Consider the following 22,483-nt stretch of genomic DNA (forward strand, 5'->3'; position numbering starts at 1 on the left):
AATAAAAGCTAACAAAAAAGCGCGTGTCCCCAGCCTGAAGAAGTTCTTTGTCTATTGCCACCTCCCTCTCTGGCAGAGTTTGAGTGGAGGAGGTGTTTCTGTCCAGACCTTTGGTTGTTTTTTCTCCCCCCACCCGGGAAGAGATTGTTTTGCTGAGACCTGCACCGCTGTCTCGTCTTTTCTCCTGCTTCTTTCCCTCCTCCTCCATTCATCAAGGCCGAGCGACTCCCTGAAGCAGTCGGTTTTCCAATATTATTGTGTTGATTTGGTGGAGGGGGAGGAATGACTCATGAGATTGGAGGTCAGATTACAAAGAAAAACCCCTGTGATTTCACTTGCAAAAAATACCAGCATCAGAAATCAATGACTGCAGCTAGCAACTTGGCTCTGCTGTGTCCCCCCACAAGAAATGCAGTAACTTGACTGTCCTCCCCTCCCCATACACTTTGTAAAAGGCCCCCCCCCCTCAATTTTCATTGTGCAACCGTGCAATAGGAATTGGGATTTCGATTTTAAAACATCCACCACACTAACGTCATACGTGCAGACCTCACCTATATACAAGGTGGAGAATCATTCACTTTTAACAGTCCGTGTTGGGAGTCAAGCAAAAAAAAAAATGGGCCCTGTAACTTTTGCAGATAATTAAAGCACGAATCCAGTGCTTTGATCGCTGGAAATAAACCAGGGCCAGGTTAATTTTTTTTGCCTTCAAAAATGGTGCGTGAAATAATAAAGATGGGGAAATAATAATAAAGATGGAGAAAATACTGTCAGCATTTAATGTCCTGTTGTAACCTTAATAATGAGACCGCATCTTAATTATGGGATGATTTAGAATAAATATACATTCAAATACGTGTTGTGGAATTTTTAGGTGGATTGATTTAGTTAATATATGAATGTTAAATGTATTTTTAAAAAATTGCCCCCCTTGCAAAGACTACATCTCTCCCCTTGCCTGAACAAAGTAACAAGATGTCCGCAGGACAAGGTATTCAATGTGGCTCTTGGATCAGATTGAGACGGATTCCGTAGCCCAGTCCGATATAAGTGACCCCCTCGCTCACTGTAGTGGACTGGAGAGACTCGGGACTGCGAGCTTGCCTTTGCATAGGATGGTATGTGGGAACCGTTTGGGTTTTAATGTTTTGTTGCCCCCCAAATAGGTCAGATTATTTCAGTCTGGTCTCTCTTTGGCTAGTGATGGATTGGAGGGGGAGGGAGGAGTTGGAAATCGACGATAGCTAGAATATATAAATCTTCCCCATCGTTACTTCTAATTGGGTTAAACTTTTACTGCTGTTTAGATTTCCATCATTACCACCCCCTCCCCCCCATGTTTTTATATACATTCTGGATTTATTGGATGTGAAGGATAGCGTACACAGTGCAGGAGAAGATAACATGCAGAAATGTGATCACAGGGAAGGGTCGTAAATGACACCGCAGACACGAAATAGACTTGCAATATATTATCTCGTTTATAGTCAGATCGAGGTCGGCAATCTGCCCATTATACATAAGAGGAAACAACTCGTAGGTTGAGGAATCCGGGATTATGTCCGTTTGCCATACAGGCTTTAGTTATATATACAATCAGATTGATTCACTCTCTCTCCCAGCCTTGAGCTGCAGTGTTTTTTTTCAGAGTCCTGCTTCATAAAACCATGTGGAAGGGATCTGGGCTGCAGTGAGAAATTCAGACAAAACCAAGTATTGCCATTGTTTCACTATCGGGTAATGTCATTTGCAACGTCCAGTGCTATAGCCCTCTGAGATCTCAGTGTCCTCTCATTCTGGCCTCACGCATCCCCAACTGTCTTTGCCCCATCATTGGCAGCTGTGTCTTCAGCTGTCTAGACCCTAAGCTCTGGAATTCCTTTCCTAAACCCCTCCGTGACTTTACTTCTCTCTTTCTGTAAGATGCTCCTTAAAACCTATCTCTTTAACCAAGCTTTTGTGCACCTATCTTAATGTCCTAATGTGGCTCGGTGTAAACTTTTTGTTTGATAACACTTCTGTGAAGTGCTTTGGGATGTTTTATTACATTACAGGTGCCATATAAATACTACTTGTTGTAAGGCAGTAAAATCACGCCTTGAATTGCAGAAATGAAACTTAAACAGTTTTGAGTGAAATATAAATTCCACAGTACATTATTGTCTGGATACTGTTTTTGTGCCTCAGATATTTTCAACCATCTCCCCTCCCCTCCTGAATGCAGTGATTGGTGCTGGGTATAGTACCTTAGTTTTCAGTCCCTTTCCAGTATTTCACTGTAATCGCCTTTCTTTTTATGTATAAATGAATTTTGGCAATGAGTGTCTGCCAGCTTAGCCAGTTGGGGGAACGAGTCTGGTCCTGACCTCACTTGATGTTTTGATACAAGATGTGCCAGTAGGACTAACTGGACAGGGAGAATAGGCATTGGTGTCAGTTGTGGCTCAGTGGTAGCATTCACACTTCTGACTAAGCAGCGTGTGGGTTCAAGCCCCACTCCAGAGACTTGAGCACATAATCCAGGCCGACACTGCAGTGGAGTAGTGAGGGGTTGCTTCACTGTTGGAGGTGTCGTCTTTTAAATAAGGTGCTAAACCGATTACCTGTCTGTCTTCTTGGGTGGATGTATTTTGAAGAGCAGGGGTGTTCTCCCTGGCGTCCTGACTAATATTTATCCAGCAACCAACATTTCTAAAAGACATGAATCTGAATATTTATCTGAGTTGTTTGTGGGAGCTTCCTGCGCACCAATTGGCTGCTGTGCTTTCTGCATTACAACTACTTCAAAATTACTTCATTGGCTTGAAAGTGTTTTGGGAGGCCGTGAAGGGTGCTATATAAATCGAAGTTCTTCCTTCTCTGTAGGACAAAACTTGTTTCTTTTTTTCTCCTGTCAGTTTCTGAAGGCAGTAATTCCACTGAGATAAAGGCTCCAAAACGGCTAGCTGCTCTTCAGTGGTCAGTGTCCAATCTCACGCACTTCTCTGCAGTGGTCACTGAACACAGACTAGGAATGGGAACCATGACTGATTTTGCTTTTCAGCCCACAGTTCTTCTCTGAGCTTTGCAGTGCGGACATGAGTTGTACACACACCAGAGCAGATTGGTCAATTCAGGACTTGACCAGCCTGCAGTGCCCTCCATGGTGGTACAGCTCACGACTGCCGCCGTTGACTGTCCCATTTGTCAATCCAGTGATAAGGTGAAGAGAAGTGCGACGGTGTGGATTATAGGACTGATTTTCTAATTGTTAAAAGTACAGAATAAATTTTTTTTCTTCACGAGCATTGCATTACATGACAGTTGAAGCTGCATTTAAAAAAAAAATTCTTTACAGTTTTCTTTGCTCTTTTCTTTGTCCTTGTGCCATATATTATCACAAATATCACGTGTACAGGGTTGAAAATGCAATGGTCTGCATAGCTTAATGGACATCACATAGTGTATTTAATGGCAGCTACCAATAGACTCCAGAATTAAACACCCCTTAAAAGTAATTACAAGTAGGACAGCATTTCCAATACTATATATCAGGAGTGAGCTTTGCTTGTTGTTGGGTCTGCATCATCTGACTTCCACAGAAACCTGTTGCCCAGATGATGAGGTGATAACATGACTATTGTTATCAATCTAGTAACCCAGAGGTAGGATAAAGAAAAATGGGAATGTCCGGGTTGAAGGATTGATCACTAATTGTTAAAAATAGCATAAACATTCTTTCTTTATATTTTTGAACATTTCATTATCTGACAATTGAGTTTGGGTTTAAAAAAACTTTTCCTGCCAATTTTCTCCCTCTTGACCTCTCCACAAGGCTTTTGACTATTTGCTGGTGTCTGGTTCCACGGAACCTGGCAGTTGATATTGGCAAGCTGAACAATCAGGGAAGCATCACGGCCAAGCTTGATCCTGTCCTAACGCGATGTCCACACAAGCACAATTTCAGAAGGAGTCAGGAGCAGGAAACCTGGCCACTTTCCTTTCCTTAAATTAGGGACACAGAGGTCAGTTGTAGTTCTATTACTGTTCTGTGGAGTGTTGAATCCCAAGACCAGCCTGGTCTGTGTGGCTGAGCTACTGAATGACTCAACAAGTTTACCCAATGTGCTGGGATGTGGGACAATCCTGTCTTTTTTTGCTCTAGACAAATCAGATGCTGATCAGACCAGTTCTGATGAAAGGTCACAGACCTGAAACGTTATCTCTGTTTCTCTCTCCACAGATGCTGCCAGACCTGCTGAGTATTTCCAGCACTTTCTGTTTTTACATCAAATGCTCATCAGTTTCCTAACGGCAGCAGTTCACAATATAGTATTCTACTGCGAAGATGTTTAACCTGTTTACTTTCAAGACCATAACATCTTAATTGCTGTAAAAAGCCACATCCTGAAGTAATTCAATGGTTAATTGCTGTTGGTGAGAGAATATTGCAGATGCTTCAGGTCACTTGACGATAGACTCAAAACTGTTCTATATTTCAGCTGATCTCCCATGCATTGCTGATGGCGGGTTCAGTAATACAATGTTTTATAAGGGAAGCTGTGACATCGGGTAACACAAAGTGTATTATTTTTCTACTGATTGTTAAGTAAATAAAGGATAGGTCATTTAGAGTTTAATTGCTGTTTTTTCAGGGAACATTGGAATATGTTTGTGATTTTCAGGCTAGAGCCAGAATATTTTTTTTGGGGGGGGTGGGGCTTGTAACAGATATAAGTGTTAGATATACATTTTTAATACATCACTAATAGATTCCCCGTGATGTTGCTCACATTAAGTTGGATGATGCGTTATTCTTTTGGACTTGAGCGTGATAGCATATACAGCAGTAGTTATTCTTTTAAGATGATGCTTAGTCCCTTTAAACCAGTGTTAAGTAAATGTCAATGTCAATTTAAGTTTAATTGGTGATTGGTCAGGAAACTTTGCAGATCAGTTTCAGGCTGCAGGTTGGAAGGAGACAGATGCTTTTATGTGTGACGAATGGAGTGTGTATGTTACTTAGTAACAGATCTACCACTATGTTACTTAGTAACAGATCTACCACTGTGTTACAGTGAGTTAGAGCATATCCCTTCTCTTGGCATTTCTTCGCGGACGAAGATTTTGCAAGGGTTGTAGTCATCGGTTGCAGGCCCGCTGGTGACTAGTCAGGCCTATCCGTGACCGCAGATTCTCCCACAGCGGGTGCAAGTGAAGGTGTAGTCGCTGCTGGGGGCAATTGGATCTATCCTTCTCCTCCTTTTCTGTTTCATGCTGGTTCTTCGTTCAGTCTCAGAGGTGTCTGTAGCCCTCCTGATGTAGCATCTCCAGCATCATGATCTGTGGCCTGCGCTTCCCACTGGCGATGGTCGATGTGACACACAGAGAGGGACTTCTTCAGGGTGTCCTTGAAATGTTTGCATTGGGCCCCTCTGTTCCTTTTACCTGTGGTCAGCTCCCCATCCAACACGATCTTGGGCAGGTGATTGTCATCCACCCAGGTAATGTGACCTGCTCAACGCAGTTGTCTTTACAGGAGGATGGCCTCAATACTGGTGATGTTGGCTGTTTCCAGGACTTCAATGTTTGTGATGTGGTCCTGCCAGTGGATCTTGAGGATGTGCGGAGGCAGCGCTGATGGAAGCGCTCTAGAAGGCATACATGACGGCGGTAAAGGACCCATGACTTGGCGCCATACAGAAGGGTGGTGAGAACGCCGACTTTTTGCACTTTGAGTTTGGTCTGTGCTCTGAGGCTGTGTTTGCTGCACACACATTTGTAGATTCTGCTGAATGTATTGTTCACTTTTGAGAGCCTATTGTTCACTTCCTCGTCTATGGTGGCATCAAACGAGATGATGCTCCCCAAATAAGTAAATTGCTTGACGGCATTCAGCTCGGTTCTCTCAATGACAATGCTTGGTGGTCTATATTCTTCTTGGGGTGCAAGCTGATGCAGGACTTCAGTTTTCTTTCAACTGATTTTTAGTCCGAAGAGTTGTGCTGCCTCGGAAAAATGTGTTGTAATACGTTGCAGGTCTGACTGACTGTGGGCCAGGAGAGCACAGTCATCAGCGAAAAGAAGTTCACAGATGAGTTTTTCTTGTGTCTTTGTGTGAACCTGAAGATGCCTGAGGTTGAAAAGGCCTCTCTCAGTCCGGAAGCATACGTAAACTCCCTCCTCAAGGTCTTCCATTGCCTGCTGCAGCACCATGCTGAAAAAGATGGTGAATCGGTCAGGGCCAGCACACATCCCTGCTTCACGCCACTGGAGATTTGGAAGGGACTTGAGAGGTCGCTGTTTTGTTTGACTTGTCCGTACTGATTTTCATGAAACTATTTCACCATGGCCTGGAACCTGGGTGAGCATCCAAGTTTTTCAAGGATTTTCCAAAGTCCAACTCTGCTCACAGTGTCGAATGCCTTGGTGAGGTCTATGAAAGTGATGTACGGGCCTTTGTTTTGTTCATGACACTTGTACTTGTCTGAGTGCAAATACTATGTCTGTGGTGCCTCTGTTTGCTCTGAAACCACACTGGCTCTCTGGGAGGTTTTCTCCTGTAATGGTAGACACAAGTCTGTTCAGCAGTATTCTAGCCAGGATCTTCCCAGCAGTAGAAAGGAGGGTGATCCCACGGTAGTTGGAGCAATCTGATTTTTCTGCTTTGTTTTTGTACAAGGTGCTGATAAGGACATCACGAAGATGTCCCAGGATATTCCCAGCAGGCTGTGAAAAATTCATGGAGCTTGGTGTATAGGACAGGGCCGCCATGCTTCAAGGCTTCGGGTGGAATTCCATCGGCTCCGGGGGCTTTGTTGCTCTTCATCTGGTTGACGGGGGTCACAGTTTCCTCCAGAGCTGGGCTCTCATCCAGTTCTTCTTTGACAGACTGTTGTTGGATGCAATTGATGGCAGTATCATGCACTGTGCACTTGGTGCTGAAGAGAGTTTCAAAGTGCTTCAACCGGCAATTCAGGACTGACTTCTTGTCAGTGTGTGAGGTCTTGCCATCGACGCTCCTCAAGGTGATTTGGGTTTGGTGTGCTGGTCCATAGACAGATTTTAGCGCTTCCTAGAAACTTATGTCGCTAGTATCAGAGTACAGTTGAGTTTTTTCTGCAAGTGCGATCCACCAGTCATTTTGGATGTTCCTCAGTTTACATTGAAGGGTGCTGCATGCTTGACGATAGGCTGTCTTCTTCTCTTGGCTGGCCGGCTGAGCCAGGTGAGCCCGATGAGCTGATCTTTTTATTTTTAGCAGATCTTGAATTAGAGCATATACTGTTTGATAAAACCCCTACCGTTACAAATCAAGTGTAGTAGTAAAGTGTGACACTTTCAGGAAGTGTATTTTTGAGTGAAACGTTTGATGTTTTGACAGACAAGAATGAAAGACATTTGTTTATATAGCACCTTTCACAACCTCAGGATGTCCTATAGCGCTTTGCAGCCAATTCAGTATTTTTGAAGTGCAATCACTGTTGTAGAAAACTTCGCAACCAATCTGGACACAGCACAGTCCCACAAACAGCATTGAGATAATTAACCAGATAATTTGTTTTAGTGATGTTGATTGTGGGATAAATATTGGTCAGGATACTGGAGAGAACTCCCCTGTTCCTCTTCAAAATAGCATTACATACGACCGAGAGGGCAGAAGGGGCCTCGATTTTAATGTCTCATCTGAAAGATGACACCTCTGCCAGTGTAGATCTCCCTCAGTACTGCACTGGATAGATTTTGTGACTTTCTGAATGTTACCTGGTAGGTTGATAACTGGATGTAGTTTTAAAAACAAATCCGAATTGAAATGTTGGCTAATTTTATTCTATTCTTTATTCTATCAAGCAATGGAAGCATCTTGTAGATTCCAGACTCTGTGTTGAACTGTAATATGTCAACTTTTTGATTCAATGGCAGTACAGTAAGCACTGTGTCAGAAAGACTGAAATGCCCAAGAGGCTGCATGAAGAGGGACTCTGCAAAGTTACAGTGTAATTATAGATCTACCCAGTTAAGGGAGAGATTAATAATGTCATTGTGTAATGTTAATATGGGCTACTGTAATTAACTCCATTTTGCTAGTGTACTCCTTGGGTCTGACAGAATGGCTGCTGAAAGTAGAGGAAAATATTTCCCGTTGATGTGATAGATTTCTCTCTAACTGATTAACACAAATTGCTGCTTTTTCTTGAATTCCGAGATGTTTTAAGCAGACTAACACTACTAAGCTGCTCCTCATACTCTTCTGTTGCTCTCCCTTTCCCCTGTGAATGGATTCTTCCAGCAGGCTATATATATTTACAATGTGTGGTATGTGGTTATTTGAGACGATAACTCAACCTCTCAGCTGCTCTCACAAGTACTCGATTTGTCCTTTCACACATATGCCACAAATGCATTTGATTGCTTATAAGCACAGAATGACTTGCTCCCATTATCCTTCTCTGCTCCGAGGACAACAACCCCGTTTCTCCAGTCTCTCCACATAACTGAAGTCCTTTAACCCTGGAACCATTCTAGTAAATCTCTACACACTCTCCAATCCCTTGGTGTCCTTCCTGAAGTGTGGTGCCCAGAATTGGGCACAATACTCCAGCTGAGACTGAACTATTGATTTTATAAAGGCTTTTTAAAAAGATTCATTCTCTAGATGTGAGCATCGCTGGCAAGGCTACTGTTTATTGCCCATCCTTAATTACCCTTGGGAAGGTGGTGGTGAGCCGCCTTATTGAACCGCTGCAGTCTGTGTGTTGCAAGTACACCCACAGTGGTTGTTATAGGGAGGGAGTTCCAGGATTTTAACTCAGTGACAATGAACAGTGATACATCTATAAGTCAGGATGATGTGTGACTTGGAGGAGAACTTGCATCTGCTGCCCTTGTTCTTCTTGGTGGTAGAGGTCACAGGTTTGGAAGTTGCTGGTGAAGGACGCTTGGTGAGTTGGTGCAGTGCATCTGGTTGACGATGCACACTACAGCCATGATATGCCAGTGGTGGAGGGAGTGAATGTTTAAAGGTTGCAGATGGGCTACCAATAAAATGGGTTGCTTTGTCCTGAATAATGCCGAGCTTCTTGTGTATTGTTGCAATTGTTATGTTGCTATCGTAACTTGCTTGCTTTTGTCCACTATGGGCTGAATTTTCCCCACAGAGGCAGGAAACAGGAGTTGGGATTGTTTTTGGGTCATAAACCCGCCTCCAATGGGAAACTGATTAAAGTCACGATTTCCATGTGGGTGAGCTCTTAATTGATATGGAGACGGGTTTCCTGTCCAATTAGAGCCTGTGGGTGGCAGGAATGGAGGTGGGTCAGATGAAGTGTGGGACTGATTTTAAACTCTGCACGGTAGGCATCACTGAGGCTGCTGATTGTCCTGAGGGAGAAATCTGCTGATTGTGCCAAAGCCTTCCACAGCATCAGAGGGAAGCGAAATGTCACAGGAGAGCAGGAGGCCTGGCACCCGGGGTAGGGCTTCATCTATGCCAACCTGCATCTAATGCAGGAGGCCATGAGGGAGAGGAGGGCGGTCCTCTTCCCAGAGAGTGGCAGGAGGAGGCCACCAGCTGAAACCAAAGAGGCTTGGGTGCAGGTTGCTGCCATCAGTGGCAGAAGCGAGACTAGAAGAACCTGGATTCAGAGCCATAAAAGATCCAACGACCTCATACATTCTGGCAAGGTGAGTGCAATCTCCAACCCTCCAGACAGGTCTCACGGCTTGCACCCTCCAGCAGACACACCACCTGAGGAGTCTCAGGGTGCAGGCTGCTCCTGAACATGGGCAGGGTGTGTGCACAGGGACTTGCTCACCCCTCAGAATGGCTCACAACCATAAAGCTGCTGAGGACTTGGCATCACTGAGGCATGCAGCTCCTAATGGAGCATTGGCCATAGTGGGTAACAGTGCTTTATCTCGTTCTCTTTTGTCCTTGCTGGAGGAACAGGCACACAATGTCCAGTAGAGGGCCCACATGGGAGGAGGGTTCAGTCCTTCTACTGAATTACCCCAATGGAGCAGGCAGCGATGGAGATAGCCAGGATTGTGGAAGGGGAGGCAGGCGGGCCTGGCGAAACGGGAGTTCTTGGTGGAACTGGTGATTATAGAGGGCAAAGTGGTCATGAATGGGGTGGAGTGCACTCCACCCCATTTGATAGCATGTCGTGCACTGAAGAACATTGGGTAGCCTCAGCACTACAGCGGCTTCTACCCTCCTAGGCTAGCTCGCATCATCACTTTTTGTGTCTCCCACAGGTGCAGATGTCCAACCCACAGCAGTCTCACCCACTCCCTCCACTGGTGCAGAGCTGCAAGAAGGAGATGAAGAAGCAGCGTCACACCTTATGAACGCAACGTCCACCAACCCAGATACACTGAGCTTGGTGGGTCCTCGAACATGTGTAGATAGGGTGGCACAGGGTGCTGATTACAGCACTAATGGGCAGGAGGAGGTGCCAGAGGCAGAGGGAGCTGTGGTCAGTTCCCCTAGGAGGGGGATGGACAGACACAGCCCTGCTCAGCTGGTCACAGATGCAGGGCCTCGGGAGTCACTGGAAAGGAGGCTATACCATGAACAACGGATGTGTTCCCGCAAGTTGGAGTTCCCTGAGGCAGTGCGGGATCTTAGGCAGAGGGTGGAGGATTCCATCTAGCTCATCTGCGTCACGATGGCCCAGGGCTATGAGCGCCTCCATAGAGAGAGTAGCCAGCCTCTTGGAGAGCCTTATGCAGCATCACTTGGAGGAACTGTGCACTGGCGTCTAGAGGTTGCATGGGACACTGGGTAGCGTGGACCGGTCAGTGGTGCTGGTGGTGGCGAGACCTTTGGAGGGAATGCCAGCTGCTCCAGTTGGTGTCCTCTGCCAGGCATCTGGAGCGCCCAGCAAGGGCTGAGGATGACACAGAGGAGGATGAGGGTGCCACCCCTCAGGTAGTGCCCTCTTCATCCTCTGCTTCCTTAGTCCCTCTGACTGACGGACCATCTATGCAGCAAGACCAAGGGATGGAGAATGCCGCTGCAGTGATGTAGGTGCAGCAGCCTCTGGGAATGCCCCACGGCCACTTCCGCAATGAGGACGACTGCGACATGCATCTCAGCAGCAAGCAGAGATGAATGAACAGGCTGCCTCTACCTCCTCGAGGCCACGAGGAGAGCAGCGCATCGGAGTGGCTGAGCGGAGAGGCCACTGCGTTGTGCGGAGCACTAAGTGGGTCACAGGTGTGTTCTTACTGTCTCTGTCTATGGTTTTCCTGTCTTTGCACTGTATAAATGATGACATTTTAAGCCACAGATCTGGTCCCTTTATTGCTGCCGTGACAGAAAAGGTGGTATGAGGCAGTAAAAGAGGCAACGGGATCCTCCACGGTGAGGGCAGAGCTTCTAGGCAAGTGTTCTTCCTTTATTAGTGGTAAGTGATTAGATGTTCTAGGCTGCGTCTTCTGTGTTTGTGTTAGCACAGGTGTCTCAGACTGCCTTCCATGTCATACCTCTCAACCTGGATCAGAAAGGCTCTGTTGAAAGTTCCTGAATCAGGAGATCCCTGACATTCATGGCATCCTCAGGAGCCCTTCGCGCCGTGAGCCATGTCTGGCCATCTCTTTGTGCAGCCAGGGAACCTCTCTTTTCAGCATAATCTCCCTTCATCTCCACTACTGCCTCCTCTCTTACCTCCTGCTCCTGCTCTTCCACCGATGAGCTGTCTCCTTCCACCGTTCTCAAAGTCCATATCTCTGTGGCGGGCCATGTTATGCAGAACACAATAGACCACCACAATGACCGAGACCCTTGCAGGAGTGAATTGGAGGCATCACCCGACTGTCCAGGCACCGGAAGCGCACCTTTGGAAGCCCGATGATCTACTCAACCGTGGTCCAGCTGAGCAGTTGGCATTCATTTGTATGGTTTCTGTGCCTCTGTCTAGGGTTCCATAAAGGGGTGAGTAGCCATATCTTCAAGGGATAGCCCTTGTCTCCTTGGATCCATCCATGGACTTTGGGGGTTGAGGTGAAGATTTAAGGTAACGTGAACTGCTGGAGTATGAAGGAGTCATGGGGCCCGCACAGGGAAGTGAGCTCACATGGAGGAAGCTCTTGGTCGCAAACCAGTTGAATGTTGAGGGAATGGAAGCCCTTCCTGTTGATGAATCTGGTTGGGTGCCTTGATGGCCACATGGGTGCAATCAATGATGCCCTGTACCTGGGAAAATCCAGTGATGGAGCTGAAACCCACTGTCTTCTGTGCCTGCAAGGCTGCATCTGTTGTGAATTGAATGTACTGTTGAGCTCTGGCAAAGAGGGCGCAGTGATGTCTGAGGTGCAGCGGTGTGCAGCCATTTGTGAGATGCTAACAAGGTCCACAGCTGATCCTTGGTAGGATCCAGAAGCAAAGACGCTCAAGGCCACAGTGACTTTGACAGCTACTGCCAGGGCATGGCGAGGAGTGCTGCGAGGTGCAAGGTCTTCAACAATGAGGTCATAGATGTCTGTGACCATCTGCCTAGAGAGTCACAGTCTCCCGCAGCAGTGAGACTCAGTCATCTCCAGGTAGCTTCATGTTTGGTGATAGATCCTGTTTTGAGAGTATGGCCTCCGTTGCCTTCCTGTTCTCTTTCCTCTCCCATGCCATTATGCTGCTCAGGGTTCCGCTCTTTCTGCTGGGCGTGTTGCCCCTCATTGTAACTGGGCACAAATTCTGATATCCGTGACCCATTGCCAGTTGCAACCTTCCTTTCAGACAGGTGGTCGCACTATTGTGATTGGCAGCCTTGCCCCCAGCTCTTCTGCCCCCAGGAGTGACAACCCCGTTCAATGCCCGAGTGCTGACTGCCCACTCTTTCCACCCCCCCAACCCACCCCCCTTCAAACAATCATGTATGACCAAGGGCACTGCCTTTCCAAAGGCTGAATGCCCCCTCAGCTCTACTGACCCTCTTAAAGGGCCAGGGTAATTCCCTGGGGCAGCCATGACTGACTCCCCACTCTGTATCCATCTCCCTTCAGCTGGTCAGCAACAGACAGCCATGTAACCTGTGCGCTCCTTCAAAATTTACACCTCCACCTCTAACAATGAGCTGCTTAACTACTTAAATTGGCCTCGTGCGGGATTGCTGTCCTGCCCTGGTGAACATTGCCGGTGCCAGGAATGCGTCTCGAAACCAACACGCTGGCTGGCGCTGGTATTTTTGGGCCTGCCCGCCTCCATTCCTGACCTTGGCAGGGGAGCAAATATGCCTCTATTTTTAAAGCCAAAGGTCCTGGATGCTTTTTGAACAGCCTTATCAACTTGTCCTGCCACCTTCAAATATATATCAAAAAATGAATTTGATTTCTTCCCCTCCTTTTGTCTCTTCGGGATGTGCGCGAATCCTTACCAAGAGACTGGCTATAAGCTTACTCTAAAGTCTTCACCAACACTGACATTCCTGTTCCTCGTTACTAGGAGCTTAACAAAGCAGCATGGTTTACTGTTGCTCTTGTTGTATGACCAGCACAGATGTGATTCAGCCCCTCCCTGCAGTAGGATGGCTGAGATAGGAAACTTGTCATGTGAGGACTGTTCAATAGAACCCTACGTTGCAGAACAATGCCATTTGGCCCATTATGCCTGTGCTGGCTCTTTTGAAAGAGCTATCCAATCAGTCCCACTCCCCTGCTCTTTCCCCATAGCCCTGCAATTATTCCGTTTCAAATATCTATCCAATTTCTTTTTAAAAGTTACTACTGAATCTGCTTTCACCTCCTTTTCAGGCAGTGCATTCCAGTTCATAAATACTGTGTTTTTTTTTAAAAAAAAGATTCTCCTCGTCTCCTTTGATGGAGTCATACAAGATTATGAAAAGCTTAACTAAGTTAAGACAAGGAAAAGCTGATCCCATTAGTTGAAGGTACAAGGAGTGGGGGACACAGATTTGGGCAAGAGTTGCAGGGAAAGTGTGAGAAAGAACTTTTTTATGCAGCGAGTGGTAATGACCTGGAACTCGCTGTTCACGAGGGTGGTGGAAGTGGAGACAATCAATGATTTCAGAAGGAAATTGGATGGCCACTTGAAAGAAATAAACTTGCAAGGCTGTGGGGATCAAACGGGAAAGCAGGACTGACTAGATTGCTCTGTAGAGATGTGGCAAGGACTTGATGGGCCAAATGGCCTCCTTCTGTGCCATAAATGACTCTATGACTCTCCCATTCCTTTGCTAATTATCTTAACAAGTATTAAATGGGAGTACAACCCGTATGAGTTAATTGTTCCTCCCCCCTCCCAAACCCTCACCAGGATCCTGAGGGCATTACAAGTCAATAGTGTAATGTGTGACTGGAATCACATGTAGTTCGGGGATAAGGTTCCTGGTAAACCCTCATCCATGCTTTTGTTACATCCACACTGGGCTATTCCACTGTTTTGCTGGCTGGCCTCTCATCTTCCATCCTCTATGAACTTGAGCTCATCCAAGATTCTGCTGCCTGTATCCTAACTGCACCAAGTCCCATTCATCCATCACCCTTGTATTCACTGACCTATATTCACTCCCGGTCTGGTGATGCCTCATTTAAAAAAAAATTCTCACTCTTGTTTTCAGATCCTTCTATAGTCTCACCCTTCCTGATCTCTGTAACTTCCTCAAGCCCTACAAGCCTCTGAGAGCTTTGCGTTCCTCCAACATTGGTCTGCCACTCTCTCTGCCCCACTTTTGGCGGCTGTGTCTTCAGCTGCCAAGGCCCCAAGCTCTGCGGTTCCCTCCCTAAACTTCTCTGCCTCTACCACTCCCTCCGCCTTTAAGAAGCTCCTTAAAACCTTATTTTTTGACCAAGCTTTTGGCCACCTGTCCTAATATTTCCTGCTTTGGTTCGGTGTCATATTGTGTTGGATAATGCTTCTGTGAAACACCGTAGGATGTTTTATGACGTTAAACATGCCATGTAAATGCAAGTTGTTGTAGCGGCCTAACTTAAACCTGATGATTCATCTGATGAATCTGAGACTTTAGATAGAACGAGATGAAGGGTTCACAATTCAGGAGAGAAGGGGTAATTCAAGGAATGGCAGGTGCTTTCAAGTTTGAATTTTAAAAACCTGTAGATTAGGAACATAGGAAATTGGAGCAGGAGTAGGCCATTCAGTCTCTTGAGTATGCTCAGCCATTCGACTAGATCATGGCTGATCTACCTCAATGCCATTTTCCCACACTATCCCCATATCACTTGATATCTTTAATATGTGGCAATCTATCGATCTCTGTCTTAAACATACTCAATGACTGAGCCTCCACAGCCCTCTGGGGTTAAGAATTCCATAGATTCACCACCCTTTGAGTGAAGAAATTCCTCTTCATCTCAGTCCTAAATGGCCTACCCCATATTCTGAGACTGTGTCCCCTGGTTCTGGACTCCCCAGCTAGGGGAAACATCCTTCCTGCATCAACCTTGTCTAGCCCTGTAAGAATTTTGTATGCTTCAATGAGATCACCTCTCATTCTTCTAAATTCTAGAGAATAAAGGCCCAGTCTCCTGAGACTTTCCTCATGGGACAATCCTGCCATCCCAGGAATCAGTCTGGTGAACCTTGGTTGCACTCCCTCTATGGCAAGTATATCGTTCCTTAGATAAGGAGACCAAAACTGTGCACAGTACTCCAGGTGTGGTCTCACCAAAGCTCTACACAATTGCAGCAAGGCTTCTTTATTTGCCTTCCTAATTGCTTGCTGCACCTGCATGTTAGCTTTCAATGACTCATGAACAAGGACAGTCAGGTCCCTTTGGACATCAACACTTCTCAATCTCTCACCATTTAGGAAATACACTGCCTTTCTGTTTTTCCTCCCAAAGTGGATAACTTCACATTTTTCCACATTATATTCCATTTTCCATGTTCTTGCCGACTCACTTAGCCTGTCTAAATCACCTGAAGCCTCTTTGTATCCTCTTCACTACTCACATTCTCACCTAGTTTTGTGTCATCGCCAAACTTGGAAATATTACATTTGGTCCCCACATCCAAATCATTGATATAGATTGTGAATGGTTGAGGCCCAAGCACTGATCCTTGCGGTACCCAACTAGTCACAGCCTGCCAACCTGAGAATGACCCATTCATTCCTACTCTTTGTTTTCTGTCCATTAACCAATTCTCAATCCATGCCAGTATATTATCCCCAATCCCCTGTGTTCTAAATTTGCTTACTAACCTCCTGTATGGGACCTTATCGAGAATTGAGTACAGGAGTAAATAAGTCTTGCTGCAATTGTATAGAGCCTTGATTATTGTGTACTGTTCTGAAAATCCAAATATACCACATCGACTGGTTCCCCCTTATCTGTACTGTTAGTTACATCTTCAAAAAACTCTATCAGGTTTGTCAAACATGATTTTCCTTTCATAAATCCATGTTGACTCTGCCCAATCCCACCATTATTTTCTAAGTGTATAGTGATAACATCCTTTATTTTCTGTGTTTCTATGTTTATAATAAGTTCTAGCATTTTCCCGACTACAGATGTCAGGCTAACAGATCTGTAGTTCCCCGTTTTATTCTCTCTCCCTCCTTTCTTAAATAGTGGGGTTACATTTGCTACCTTCCAATCTTCAGGAACTGTTCCAGAAGCTATAGAATTTTGGAAGATTGTAGAAGTACAGACTGAGATAAGTTGTGCCAGCTGTGGCTTAGTTGGTCTCCTTCTTGCCTCTGAGTTAAAAGGTTCTGGATTCAAGTCCCGCTTCAGTGCAAAAATCAAGGCTGACACTCTTGAAGTGCCATATTTTCAATGAGATGTTAAACTGAGGCCCCATCTGCCTGCTCAAGTGGATGTACAAGATCCCATGGCACTATTTTGAAGAAGAGCAGGGGAGTTATCCCTGGTGTCCTGCCCAATGTTTAACCCTCAGTCAACACTACAAAAAGCAGATAATCTCATCATTATCACATTGCTGTTTGTGGGACCTTGCTGTGCTCAAATTGGCTGCCGCATTTCCTACATTACAAAATTGACTACATTTCAAAAGTACTTCATTGGCTGTAAAGTGCTTTAAGATGTCCGGTGGTCATGAAAAGCACTATATAAATGCAAGTCTTTTCATGAGGAATTCAACAAGGTTACAGTTTTGGAATAGAATGAGTTAAATTAGCAGAACAAAGAACAAAGAAGAACAAAGAAAATTACAGCACAGGAACAGGCCCTTCGGCCCTCCAAGCCTGCGCCGATCCAGATCCTCTATCTAAACATGTCGCCTATTTTCTAAGGGTCTGTATCTCTTTGCTTCTGTCTAGATACATCTTAAAAGACGCTATCGTGCCCGCGTCTACCACCTCCGCTGGCAACGCGTTCCAGGCACCCACCACCCTCTGCGTAAAGAACTTTCCATGCATATCCCCCCTAAACTTTTCCCCTTTCACTTTGAACTCGTGGCCCCTAGTAATTGAATCCCCCACTCTGGGAAAAAGCTTCTTGCTATCCACCCTGTCTATACCTCTCATGATTTTGTACACCTCAATCAGGTCCCCCCTCAACCTCCGTCTTTCTAATGAAAATAATCCTAATCTGCTCAACCTCTCTTCATAGCTAGCGCCCTCCATACCAGGCAACATCCTGGTGAACCTCCTCTGCACCCTCTCCAAAGCATCTACATCCTTTTGGTAATGTGTCGACCAGAACTGCACGCAGTATTCCAAATGTGGCCGAACCAAAGTCTTATACAACTGTAACATGACCTGCCAACCCTTGTACTCAATACCCCGTCCGATGAAGGAAAGCATGCCGTATGCCTTCTTGACCACTCTATTGACCTGCGTTGCCACCTTCAGGGAACAATGGACCTGAACACCCAAGTCTCTCTGTACATCAATTTTCCCCAGGACTTTTCCATTTACTGTATAATTCACTCTTGAATTGGATCCTCCAAAATGCGTCACCTCGCATGGAAGTAAGATTTCAGCATGGTCGAAGGAGCGTGGGCAGGTAGGGGGGCTGTATTTGGAACTTAGGCTTTCAAGAGGAACAGGAACCATAGTAGTCTCAGTAAAATAGAAAGAAGAATGTTGTGATGGAACGATACAGGCATGAGGCTGAGAAAATGATCAGATGGCAAGCTGTTTCTTGTACCATGGCTAGGTGAGAGATGGTCCCCGAAAAGCACTTTTATGTTTCTAATTATATTCCTATTAAAAGTATTGCTCCCACAAAGGTTGTATAGAGACAATGTAACAATGTAATGCCCCGTTTATTCCGCCCAAGAGGCTGATCTGATGAACATATTTGCGCTTTCAATTTCATGTTTAGATGAAAACTCTTCACAATGATGAAGGGACATTGCATATGTTAGAAGGACAGACATTTTTTTGTTGTTGTTTGTAGTTTTTTACATAGAAGCAGAGTTCGAAACTTGTCAAGCCCCCACTTGAAGATGCTTTGTGGCCATCTGATGAACCTTATAAGTAGAGTCTGGACAAACCCCAGACAGAAGATGTATTGTTGAAGTCTGTGTTGGCAGAATTGAGTGAAACGTTTTATGCAGTCGATGCATTCCTGGAGCTGATCTACACTGGATGGGACGGCATCTGAACTATGTGAGTTTATTGTGTCTTGTTCAGAAGGTATAGGATGTTCAGTGAAGATTGTTAGGTACCTACAGACTGAGGCCGATCTTGAAAATTGGTCATAGCACTATATTTGATTTTTAAAATTCTTTCATGGGTTGTGAACATCGCTGGCAAGGCCAGCATTTGTTGCCCATCCCTAATTGTCCTTGAGAAGGTGGTGGTGAACTGTCTTCTTAAACCGTAGCTGTCCACGTAGTGTAGGTACAGCCGCAGTGCTGTTAGGGGGGGGGGGGGGGAATTCTAGGTTTTTGACCCAGTGACAGTGAAGGAACAGCGATATAGTTCCAAGTTCTGCCGATCAGAACATAACCATGTTGGACAGGAGTTAATTCATTTCTTTTGTCCTTTCCCACTCTCTCTTATTCAAAAAAATGGCAATGAGGTGAGGAACTGCATGGAATGATACAGAGCAGAAGGATGTGTTGGCTCTTTGAAAGAACGATCCAAATAGTCTCAATCCGCTGCTCTTTCACTGGAGCACTGCAGATTTTCTTTTTCAAGTAATTATCCAATTCCCTTTTGTAAGTTACTATTGTATCTAGTTTCTCCACCCTTTCAGGCAGTGCATTCCAGATGAGATCTCAACAACTCAGTATGTTAGATTAAATGTCTCACTATCCTCTCATTCTGGAATTTGCAGTAATACTCTTTTTTTCAGCAGACAACTGAAAGGACATTAAATGTGAATGCACCTTCTTCACATATCAATTTACTACCACGTACAGAGGAACTGAGCCTTTTGTTTAGTGATAACATTCCCACCTATGTCAGAAGATGCATCCCACTACAGATAGTGAGCCCGCCGTCTCTAATTTTATAGGTTGCTGGAGCCCATAAAACCCTCCTGCCTATCTTTCAGTACAGCTTTCAAAGAATGTTAAGTCCTCATCTCATTCTGATACTTTCACAGAAACTCAAGGCTTTTGTTTGGCTGCCAACAGGTTCATTGATGACGTCATGCTCTTCCATTACCCCTTGGACCTGGCGTCGTGCCGCACGATCTGAACTCTGGACGTCTCTGGGTAGTTACTGGAGCCTACGTAGGGTGTCCGTCAGTGTAAGTGCAACCTATTTCTGTCGCTGTAGGGTGGCACAGTGCTGCTGAGCACGAATAATGATTTGAGCTACATGGGTCAGAGAGGTACCAGTGGAGGCACCACCCATCCTGACGTGATTCAGAAAACTTCCAAAATGTAGTGTGTTTCTAGAGGGTGGTGGTGGGGGATGGAGAAGGAGACTAAAGTATTGGCAGTCTCTAGCACACCCTGCTGGCCAGGTAGAGGAAGACAGATAAAAGAAAAGGGATGAAAAAGGAGGAAACACACCTGAATATCCCCATCAATATCACAAATAGTGAAGTAGTTGGCTATTGAAGCTTGTTATTTTCAGTTTTAGGATTAGATAAATTATTTGAACACTGGTACACAAAAGAAAATAAATATCTCATGGGCCAAATGGCCCCTTTCTGTGATGGCTGTTTGAAAGTGTGAACCAATTAGTCCTACTCCCCTGCTCTTTACCCAGAGCTCTGCAATTTTTTTTCCCTTCAAGTATTTATCCAATTCTTTTTTGAATTACGATTGAATCAGTTTCTACCACCTTTCAGGAAGTGCATTCCAGATCACAACAACTCATTCTGTTTTTTTTTATTCATTCATGGGATATAGGCGTCACTGGCTAGGCCAGCATTTATTGCCCATCCCTAATTGCCCTTGAGAAGGTGGTGGTGAGCTGCCTTCTTGAACCGCTGCAGTCCATTTGGGGTAGGTATACCCACAGTGCTGTTAGGAAGGGAGTTCCAGGATTTTGACCCAGCGACAGAGAACCAACGGCGATATAGTTCCAAGTCAGGATGGTGTGTGACTTGGGGGGGAACTTGCAGGTGGTGGTGTTCCCATGTATTTGCTGCCCTTGTCCTTCTAGTTGGTAGAGGTTGCGGGTTTGGAAGATGCTGTCTAAGGAGCCTTGGTGTGTTGCTGCAGTGCATTTTGTAGATGGTACACACTGCTGCCACTGTGCGTCGGTGGTGAAGGGAGTGAATGTTTGTAGATGGGGTGCCAATCAAGCGGGCTCCTTTGTCCTGGATGGTGTCGAGCTTCTTGAGTGTTGTTGGAGCTGCACCCATCCAGGCAAGTGGAGAGTATTCCATCACGCTCCTGACTTGTGCCTTTAGATGATGGGCAGGCTTTGGGGAGTCAGGAGGTGAGTTACTCGCCTCAGGATTCCAAGCCTCTGACCAGCTCTTGTAGCCACGGTATTTATATGGCTACTCCAGTTCAGTTTCTGGTCAATGGTAGCCCCTAGGATGTTGATAGTGGGGGATTCAGCGATGGTAATACCGTTGAATGTCAAGGGGAGATGGTTAAATTCTCTCTTGTTGGAGATGGTCATTGCCTGGCACTTGTGTGGCACGAATGTTACTTGCCACTTATCAGCCCAAGCCTGGATATTGTCCAGGTCTTGCTGCATTTCTACACGGACTGCTTCTGTATCTGAGGAGTCACGAATGGTGCTGAACATTGTGAAATCATCAGCGAACATCCCCACTTCTGACCTTATGATTGAAGGAAGGTCATTTATGAAGCAGCTTAAGATGGTTGGGCCTAGGACACTACCCTGAGGAACTCCTGCAGTGATGTCCTGGAGCTCAGATGATTGACCTCCAACAACCACAACCATCTTCCTTTGCGCTAGGTATGACTCCAGCCAACGGAGGGTTTTCCCCTGATTCCCATTGACCTCCGTTTTGCTAGGGTTCCTTGATGTCATACTTGGTCAAATGCTGCCTTGATGTCAAGGGCAGTCACTCTCACCTCGCCTCTTGAGTTCAGCTCTTTTGTCCATGTTTGAACCAAGGCTGTAATGAGGTCAGGAGCTGAGTGGCCCTGGCGGAACCCAAACTGAGCGTCACTGAGCAGGTTATTGTTAAGCAAGTGCCGCTTGATGGCACTGTTGATGACACCTTCCATCACTTTACTGATGATTGAGAGTAGGCTGATGGAGCGGTAATTGGCCGGGTTGAACTTGTCCTGCTTTTTGTGTACAGGACATACCTGGGCAATTTTCCACATTGCAGGGTCGATGCCAGTGTTGTAACTGTACTGGAACAGCTTGGCTAGGGGCGCGGCAAGTTCTGGAGCACAGGTCTTCAGTACTATTGCCGGAATATTGTCAGGGCCAATAGCTTTTGTAGTATCCAATGCCTTCAGTCTTTTCTTGATATCACGCGGAGCGAATCGAATTGGCTGAAGTCTGGCATCTGTAATGCTGGGGACTTCAGGAGGAGGCCGAGATGGATCATCAACTCGGCACTTCTGGCTGAAAATTGTTGCAAATGCTTCAATCTTATCTTTCGCACTGATGTGCTGGGCTCCCCCATCATTGAAGATGGGTATATTTGTGGAGCCACCTCCTCCAGTTAGTTGTTTAATTGTCCACCACCATTCACGGCTGGATGTAGCAGGACTGCAGAGCTTAGATCTGATCTGTAGGTTATGGGATCGCTTAGCTCTGTCTATCGCATGCTGCTTACGCAGTTTGGCATGCAAGTAGTCCTGGGTTGTAGCTTCACCAGGTTGACACCTCATTTTGAGGTATGCCTGGTACTGCTCCTGGCATGCCCTCCTGCATTCTTCATTGAACCAGCGTTGGTCTCCTGTCTTGATGGTAATGGTAGAGTGTGGGATATGCCGCACCAAGAGGTTACAGATTGTGGTTGAGTACAATTCTGCTGCTGCTGATGGCCCACAGCGCCTCATGGATGCCCAATTTTGCATTGCTAGATCTGTTCAAAATCTATCCCATTTAGCACAGTGATAATGCCACATAACACGATGGACGGTATCTTCAATGTGAAGGCGGGACTTCGTCTCCACAAGGACTGTGCGGTGGTCTCTCCTACCAATACTGTC

The 22,483-nt window shown here is 45.8% G+C and overlaps 1 protein-coding gene across 1 annotated transcript in view; it reads left to right on the forward strand.

Annotated features, from left to right (window-relative positions):
• Positions 1–18,410: 18,410 nt before the first annotated feature.
• The window catches only part of LOC137374003 (BRD4-interacting chromatin-remodeling complex-associated protein-like), a 102,170-nt gene continuing 98,097 nt past the window's right edge, over positions 18,411–22,483 (forward strand). Inside the window, exons 1-2 of the mRNA XM_068039748.1 lie at positions 18,411–18,539; positions 19,514–19,629. The gene's annotated coding sequence lies outside the window, so the exon portion shown is untranslated. The remainder of the gene's footprint in view (positions 18,540–19,513; positions 19,630–22,483) is intronic.

The sequence above is a fragment of the Heterodontus francisci genome, chromosome 9 (assembly GCF_036365525.1).
Source record: "Heterodontus francisci isolate sHetFra1 chromosome 9, sHetFra1.hap1, whole genome shotgun sequence".
NCBI lineage: Eukaryota > Metazoa > Chordata > Chondrichthyes > Heterodontiformes > Heterodontidae > Heterodontus > Heterodontus francisci.